The sequence below is a fragment of the Suricata suricatta genome, chromosome 12, assembly GCF_006229205.1.
Source record: "Suricata suricatta isolate VVHF042 chromosome 12, meerkat_22Aug2017_6uvM2_HiC, whole genome shotgun sequence".
Lineage (NCBI taxonomy): Eukaryota > Metazoa > Chordata > Mammalia > Carnivora > Herpestidae > Suricata > Suricata suricatta.
In genome coordinates, this window is record NC_043711.1 from 88,792,942 (window position 1) to 88,801,115 (window position 8,174).

At 45.5% G+C, this 8,174-nt stretch overlaps 1 pseudogene; it reads right to left on the reverse strand.

The window, feature by feature from the left end:
- Window positions 1–6,571: 6,571 nt before the first annotated feature.
- On the reverse strand, window positions 6,572–7,090 carry LOC115275432 (annotated as a pseudogene).
- Between the last annotated feature and the right edge of the window lie 1,084 nt (window positions 7,091–8,174).

An 8,174-nucleotide genomic window follows, 5' to 3' on the forward strand; every position in this document is an offset into this window, starting at 1 on the left:
GCCCCAGTTTTCTCATGGGTAAAACAAAAACATTAGACTCTGAGCTTCTTCCTACTGTTAAAGTGGATGCTTAAAAATATGGCTGGTCACATCTGCAATCAACCCACATTAAGTACCTTTTAAGTGATCATTTGTCTGAATCAGGTCTATTTTCATTATTTAGTTTTTCTAACACCTTTCACTTAACCCTTTCACCACCAGTGCCTTCTCCATTTGCAGAGTTTCCACTAGTTTTTGGCTTCTTCAGATTCCAATAAGTCATGTTGGATTCCAGCCACCGGCTCACCTCTTCCTTTGCCCTGTGTGGAGTCTCTTAAATTGCCAGCAGTCTTAGTTCCCTGGCAGCCCAGAGAGAGGTCCCTGTCTCCTTCCTTTTCCATCCCTCCCATTCTCTCTTCCCTGAAAAAACTGAACGGAAAAATCAGGGTTTCTATTCTGGCAGTTAGCACTCTTACCACGAGATGGCGCATGTGTGCAAGGCATCAGTCTGGACAAAAACTTAATTTTTTTCTAAATGTATTTATATTCCACCTGAAACCACAAAAGCTTTGAGAGGAATTATACAAGTACAAAATATGCAAGCAGATAAAATGAAAAGTTGAAGGAACTGGAGACAATAGAGAGCGAGTGGAAGAGGAAACTCCAGGATGGGTCCTTGGAGGGACACTAAACAGTGATGCAAATCCCCCGTGACTTCGCAGGAGCGGTTTCTGGAGTCCTTCTATGCAGGCCCATGGTGTGACGCTAAGGGAGAAAACGCAGTCCTCTGGGCCTCCAGCACTGAGTTTCCAGGACGGGGTGAAGAATGAAATGTGCATCCACCTCCTCTCCCCCACTCAGGGGGTTTTGGTTGGAGTTTGGGACCAGGAAGCTCTCCTTGAGGCTGTAGTGACCAGTTTCCAGTGTAACCCCCAGTGACCCCTCTGCTTCCTGGTTTTCACACCCCGTGGATTCCCCACTCACATACCAGGGTCTGTGTGACCAGCAGAACATAAGAGGAGCGATGGCATCTCCTTTCTGAGGTTAGGTTCTGGAAGACACTGCACCTTCTCTTTTGGTTTCTGTGTGTCTGCCTTTGTCTCTGTGTTTCTATTAGATTATTTGTTCTGGTGAAAGCTAGCTGTCATGTCATGAGGAACTGTCTGGAGAGACCCACGGAGCAGGAGCCAGCATTAACTTGCTAGTCATGTGTGGGAGTCCCCTGGGAAACGGGTCCTTCAGTCCCACTGATACCTGGACTGAAACCCTACGCGAGACCTTGAGGCAGACCATCCAGCCAAGTCCGTCCTTAGCTCTCTGAGACAGTTAAGTGTTTGTTATTTTCAGCTGCTAAATTTGGGTGGTAATTTGTTACACAGCAGTAGATAATTAATACAGAGGCCAATGAAACCCCAAGGCTACTGTGTCAGGTAATTTTGCATGAGTAGGTCAACTTAGTTTTAGAGACCAAGGAAGTATTTTAGAAGTCGTGTATGGGTTTTACATCTGATCAATGTGGGTGCCAGTTCAGGCTGTGTTTGTGGAAAAACAGAAGTTGAGGGCCCCTTATAAAATGTCTGCAAAGGAGGGGTCTTTGCAGGGCACTAAGAGCGAGGACCTCCTCAGAGCCGGGCACAGGGCCTGGCACATTGTAGGCCTTCTGCAAACCTTTCCTCTTTTAAAAATTTTTTATTTATTTATTTTGAGAGAGAGAGAGAGTGCACTTGCACACAGGTGAGTGGGGGAGAGGATGGGAAAAGAGAGAGTCGAGAGGGAATCCCAAGCAGGCTCCGAGTTGTCAGCACAGAGCCCAGTGTGGGGCTCGATCTGACAAACCGTGAAATCATGATGGGAACCGAAATCAAGAATCGGATGCTCAGCTGACCGAGCCACCCAGGTGCGCCCTACAATCTTCCTTGAATGAATAAATGAATGGTGAGCAATAACTCTGACAGCCATTCAGTTACCTGGAAGACCATCATCAAGTCCTACCACGTGTCAAGTCCGTAATGCTGGTTAAGTTTCCATGGAACCTTTGTGTCATAGACACATCACCTGTACCTTTGCCCCCCATTGTGTCTTCCCTCATTCTGTATTTTCTCCTTGGAATTCCTTTTTTAGGATTTTATTATTTTATCTTTTATTTTACTTATTTTATATGTTAAGATTTTGTTTTTAAGTAATCTCTGCACCCAATGTGGGTATTGAACTCACAGCCCAAGATCAAGAATTGCATGCTCTTCTAACTGAGCCAGCCAGACGGCCCTCTCCTTGGAATTCCTTATTATTTTTGCAGAGACTTGTACTTGCTTTAGCATCCATTCTGGAAACTTTCTTATGGGAGTGGTGTTCTTAGGTCACTGTGACAAGTAATTTCTGGTTACCATTTCTCCAATATGAGAATGAGATTTACTTGGGAGACTGGGTTTATTTTGTGCAGTTTTGTTTCAGGGCCTGCCCTAAATTTTCTTTTTCCCGCCCTCTCTTTTTCCTGAAATGGCTAATGCTAAGTAATAACAGTTCAATTTCCCTATGATGACAACTATTGAGTCTATTTTCCCCTTTCGTATTGACTTTGGTGCTGATGTTAAGCAGGTTTTACTGTAGTAGAAGCGTCCTGGGGATGAAGGAGAATCAGAGTGATTTGCCTCAGACCTTGTCGCCCCTCCCCGCCCCCCAGATCTGTAGACACTCCTTTCTCCGAAGCCAGCTCTGCACTTCTTTCCTGCCCCCTCGTCCTCCACCACCACCGTTATCACCACACAGCTGGTACCTATCGAGTGCCTGTCACGTGCCCATCCTGTTATGCAGGTGTTAACGTGCGTTATTGAATCTGTGCTGGAGACTGTGATTTGCCTTTACAGTTTTGTTAGTTCAGGGCCTTTGAGAAGCAGACACCAGGATGGGATTGATTGTGCAAAAATTTTAGTAAACAGGGGAAAATGCCTGTTTCAGAGGAAATCGGGAGAGACCTAGAGGAGGCCAGGAGGGCCATCATCCCCAAGTGAAAGGGAGAGGGAGAGACGGTTGGGTGCACGTGTCCCAGAATGTCCTATATTTTAAGGAAAATTCACTCTAACAAAGGTTGGGCAAATTTGTTAGAGAGTCCTTGAGCCAAAGCCAGTCAACAAAGGAGTCCTTTGTCTCTCCCGACTGGGTCTGACTTTGTACCCAACCAAATTCAGTCATTGGTGGGGTGCAGTCCATAGGGGGTGTGGCCAATTAATTTCAAAGCACAGCAGCTGGTGTCTTCAGCTCTATGCAGTAGGAAGTCTGTGGAAGCACATTTCTGTGGCTGCCATACCAATATTCATTCTCCTAAGTAACAGAAGCTTGATTTATTTGGGTGGCAAAGACCTGATGCTGAACTAAACATTTTAGTTCCCTGCCCTCCTTGCAACTAGTTGTGACTCTATGATTGTACATATGTCTTCTGATCAAGCAATATAAGCAGAAGTATTATGAGGACCTACCAGTAATGCTCCCTAAGTGGATCTGACTCAGCTGGGAGGTTCATCCCCTCTTCCCTTCTCTCTGCCAGCACTAAAGACAAAACGGCGGCAGCCTCAGTAGCCATTTTGCGTTAGGGGGCAATTTATTAATAATGAATGGGCAAACAGACATATAGTAAGGGTCTGACCTGAAGCGGGCTCTGCACTGACAGCAGCAAGCCTGATGCAAGGCTTGAATTCACAAACCATGAGGTCATGACCTGAGCCAAAGTCAGACACTCAACTGACTGAGCCAACGCAGGTGCCCCCTAAGAGGAAAAACCTTTTGTTCAAACTATTGCTACTTTGCATTATAAACGGGTAAATCTAATCCTAATCGGCATAGTATCTAATCTTCACCATGGGTCTACCAAGCAGGCATACCGGTGCCCATTCTGCAGATGAGGGAAATGAAGCTTAAAATGACTGTTAGACCCTAAATTGGAGCCCAGGGTAGTACTTAGTATACTTTCAGCTGCAAATAATAGAACAGTGCCAGTCTTCCCTGAACATAAGAATTGTCTGGCAAGTTGCTAAATATACAGATTGCCAGTCCTCTTCCCTGGAAATCCTCATTCAGTAGGTTTAGGTTAGGGTCTGAGGAGCTCCTTTAACTCAGACAGTCGAGGCCTTGTCATCAGGGAAGTGTGAATCCCAGTGTGGATGAAGACCACCAACGGGCAGCTCAAATAGAAGTTCAGTGCTTCCTATAAGAAGACTCCGTTTGGGGAACTTTGTTCATAGATTGGAGTGAGTAGATCTTTTGTGGAATCTGGGATTTACCCTTTTCAGATGCTCCCCTGGTGATCCTGATGCCTGTGCTTCTACAGTCTGGCTTGTGGGACTCTGGCTTCGCCGTGAAGCGCATGGTGTTGGCATAGAATGAGCCTGGGTTTGAATCCTGATGCTGCCGTGTATTGGCTGGATGACCTGTAGTAGGGAACATAAGCTCCATGTCATTGGTTTCATCGTTTTGGAATTGAAGAAGTAGTAAGGCCTGCCTCACAGAGCTGTTGTGAGGATTACATGAAATAATTTATGTAAAGCCCTTAGTTTTGCATAAATAGATTCTCAATAAATGGTGGCTGTTGTTGCTATCATAGCTCATGCATACATATTGCCAACAGTATGGACCTAGAGTCCTGTTACCATGCGTAAGTTATACCAGTCCCCAGGGAGCCGCAATTCAGCAGAGGCTGGTACTGTAGCTGGGGCTCCCCCTTTCTCTCTCCAGCTACATCTGGCCTTGGCAGTGACTGACCTGCCTGTGCATGAAGAAGTTGAGTATAGGTCTTCTAGGACATGCTCCTGTGCTCCCCCCCAAGCCCCCCCTCCCTTCACCCCCGAAGAATCTGCTCAAGAATCATCTACACGCAGTGGCACCATTTTCTTCCTCTGGCTCCCTCCTGTGCCCACCACAGCCTGGATGCGGCTGGCATCACTGCTTTGCTGACGTGACTCTCCATGAGGTCTCCAGTAGCTTCTGTGTTGCCAAATCCAATGGATATTTTAAAGCTCTCCTCTCATTTGAGTGCTCTGCTGCACTTGCTGCTGCCGAGCACTTGTTCCTTCCTGGAGCGTTGTTTTCTTGGCATCTAGGAGTCTCCTGCTCTCTTTCTCCTTCAATTTCTTTGTCGGTTCCTCCATCCTCTGCTGAACCCATGCCTCAGTCCTTGTCTCAACTACTTTACCCTCTGCACTTTTAACCTTTCTTTGCCTCTGATTCTTTTCACGGTTCCTTTTCTTTCTCTGATCAGAGCACACAGTCATTTAACGCTTCTAAGTTGCAGGTGAATCGTCTCCCTTCATAGGACATCTTGGTCTCGTGCTGCCTCTCCCTTCCTCCCCCCTGGGATGGCTTCTACGTCAGGCCCTGACAGTGTGCTCCAGCGCCTCCTTCCCAGGCCTCCCTAAGACGCCTAGTCACGCCCATGAAAATGGAAAATGAGACCTGGATTTCTTGCAAATCAGACCCCAGGTTGGGGGGACTCTGAGATATCCTTATTGTTCCAACTTATACTGGTGTTGGAGACAGAGTCACTCTGCAGGCTGAGTATATATCCATTTATCCCCTTAGCTCGGACTCTGAGGTCTTCTGTCCAGGTTGTTGCTCCTTTCAGAGGAATTGGACCCATTCCTACTTTTATCATTGACTTGTTTGGACCTAGCTTTTACCTTTCTGCTGTCCGTTTTCCTCACCAATGAAAGGCAAGGGTTGGAGTAGTTTTCTCTGAGTTCCATTCTAACCACTAGCACCAATACGATCAGCTTTTTCTCCTTGATTTCAATCCTGGGAATCTGTACAGAAATGCTCTTGCAAGTGCATAAAGGTGTATGCATACAAGAATACCTACTTGTAATAACCTAAGTACCCAGCAATAAGGGATTGGTTAAATAACTTATGGGATGCATACTCAGTGACAGCATTGCTCAAAGTAGACATTCTCTTTCTTTTTAAAAATTTTTTATAATGTTTATTTTTTGAGAGAGAGAGTGAGAGAGAGTGAGCAAGCGTGAGTAAGGTAGGGGCAGAGAGAGAGGGAGGCACAAATCTAAAGGAGGCTCCAGGCTCAGAGCTGTCAGCAGAGAGCCTGACGTGGGGCTTGAACTCACAAATCATGAGATCATGACCTGAGCCAAAGTCGAGTACTTAACTGACTGAGCCACCCAGGCGCCCCTAGACATTCTGTTTCTTACTGGTCTACTAGGAGATAAGGAGCTTGAGCCAGAATGTAAATATGTAAATCAAATCAATGACCTTATCAAGAAAGTCTTACTAACGATAATAACAACAAATATATATATCTAACATGTACATGTATATATTACATACACATGTATGTATTTACATATGTGTGTGTGTGTGTGTGTGTGTGTGTGTGAATGGTTCACATTCTTGTACAAGATCTCTCTTCTTTTTTCTTAGGCCAGAACACATACTTTCTAGACTAGCACACGTGCATACAGACCACACTAAATTTTGTTGGAAAGAAGAAAAAAAACATTCCCTCAATTCTTCTAAGTTCTTTGGCTGGTCTAATTTTTTTTTTTGGTTGTCAAAATGATCCTTTATTAAAATATTTTCCTCTGTAGTTCTTAACTCAAGGGCATTCCACTGCACCACTGTTGATGTCATCTGTGATGTCATGAGGGTGGCGGCCATCAACACTGCAGCCCACAGACTGGGCGGAATCTCTTTAATGGTCCCAGATTGTTCTCTGGCTAATGATCGGTGCCGCATCTGTCAGGCAATGTTGACAGTCTCATCAAAAGTGATATTTCCACTGTGCTTAATGTTTTTCTGCTTCTTTCTGTCTCTCGGCGGTTCCTTGAGGGCTTTGATAATCAGGGCGAAGGCAGAAGGCACCACTTCAGTCTGTTCTGAATAGTCAGTTTCACTGTCATCGTCAGACTCTTCCAATCACCGGTTGCCTTGGCAATGTCATCACCAAGCTTTTTGGAGACAGACCCAGGGGCTGATCTTCGGGGCCAGGGTAGTCGTGGCACCGACTTCACCGGTGGTGCACCTCAGGCATACGACTTTGGTCTCGTTGGGGTCGAACTTAGGCGGCATGGTGGAGGCGGTTGGTGTCGGATGAACCCGGATTCGGGACGACCAAAGACTGTCACACTGTCGCCTCCTCCGAGCCGAAAGCCAAAAGCCTGGTCTAATAATTAAATTGGCTTACTTGGCACAGGACAGGCTAACAGAAGAATGAACAAAAAATTTAATAATGTACACCTCCTGTTATCCATCAGGAAAACAGTAATTTGCTGAACTGCTTGAAGCCATCATCTTAAATACCGTCTTCAGTTAAAGACAAAAGCAGATGTTGGGGATGGGAGGGTCAGATATGGGAGGTCACAAAGAAAAACAGAGTGGACAAGGGGAGAGTTGTTATACAGATTTAAGTCCATGCCTTCTCCGTTCGTAATAGTTCTTAGAGATTTGGAGTCATCCCCAACTTCCCGGCCCATCAAAGGAGACATCCTTATCCAGGGAGATTTCCCTTCTACCTGTGTATGTCTCTTACAAAAGGGTAACTTTGACTCCATTTTCCGAGCTTCTCTTGTGTCTGCAGTTTCTTAAAAATAACCAGCTTAAGGGACGCCTGGGTGGCTCACTTCGTTAAGTGTCTTGACTCTTGATTTCAGCTCAGGTCATGATCTCAACAGTTTGTGAGACTGAACCCCATGTCCGGCTTGGTGCTGACACTGCAGAGTCAGCTTGGGAATCCCACTCCCTCTCTCTCCGCCCCTACCTTGCTCATGTTCTTGCACTATCTCTCTTTCTAAAAATAAATAAAAATAGAGCTTAAAAAATAACCAGCTTAAAATAATCAGGCTGCCGAAGAGGCATATCTTGGGGCGGCAAAGTTTGCTCTCCTTCAGCATTGTTCAAGCGTCACAAAAATGAGGTCACTCTACTTATGCAGATGTAGAAAGATGTCTAAGATGCATCATTAAAAGAAAAAAGTATGGGAGCATCTAGATGGCTCAGTCAGTTAAGTGTCTGATTTAAGCTTAGGTTATGATCTCACAGTTAGTTTGTGGGTTTGAGCCCCGCATCTGGCTCTGCGCTGACAGGTCAGAGCCTGGAGCCTGCTTTGGATTCTGTATGTGTGTCTCTCTCTGCCCCTCCTCCACTTGCACTCTTTCTCAAAAATAAATAAACATTAAAAATATTTTTCTAAATAAAAGGAA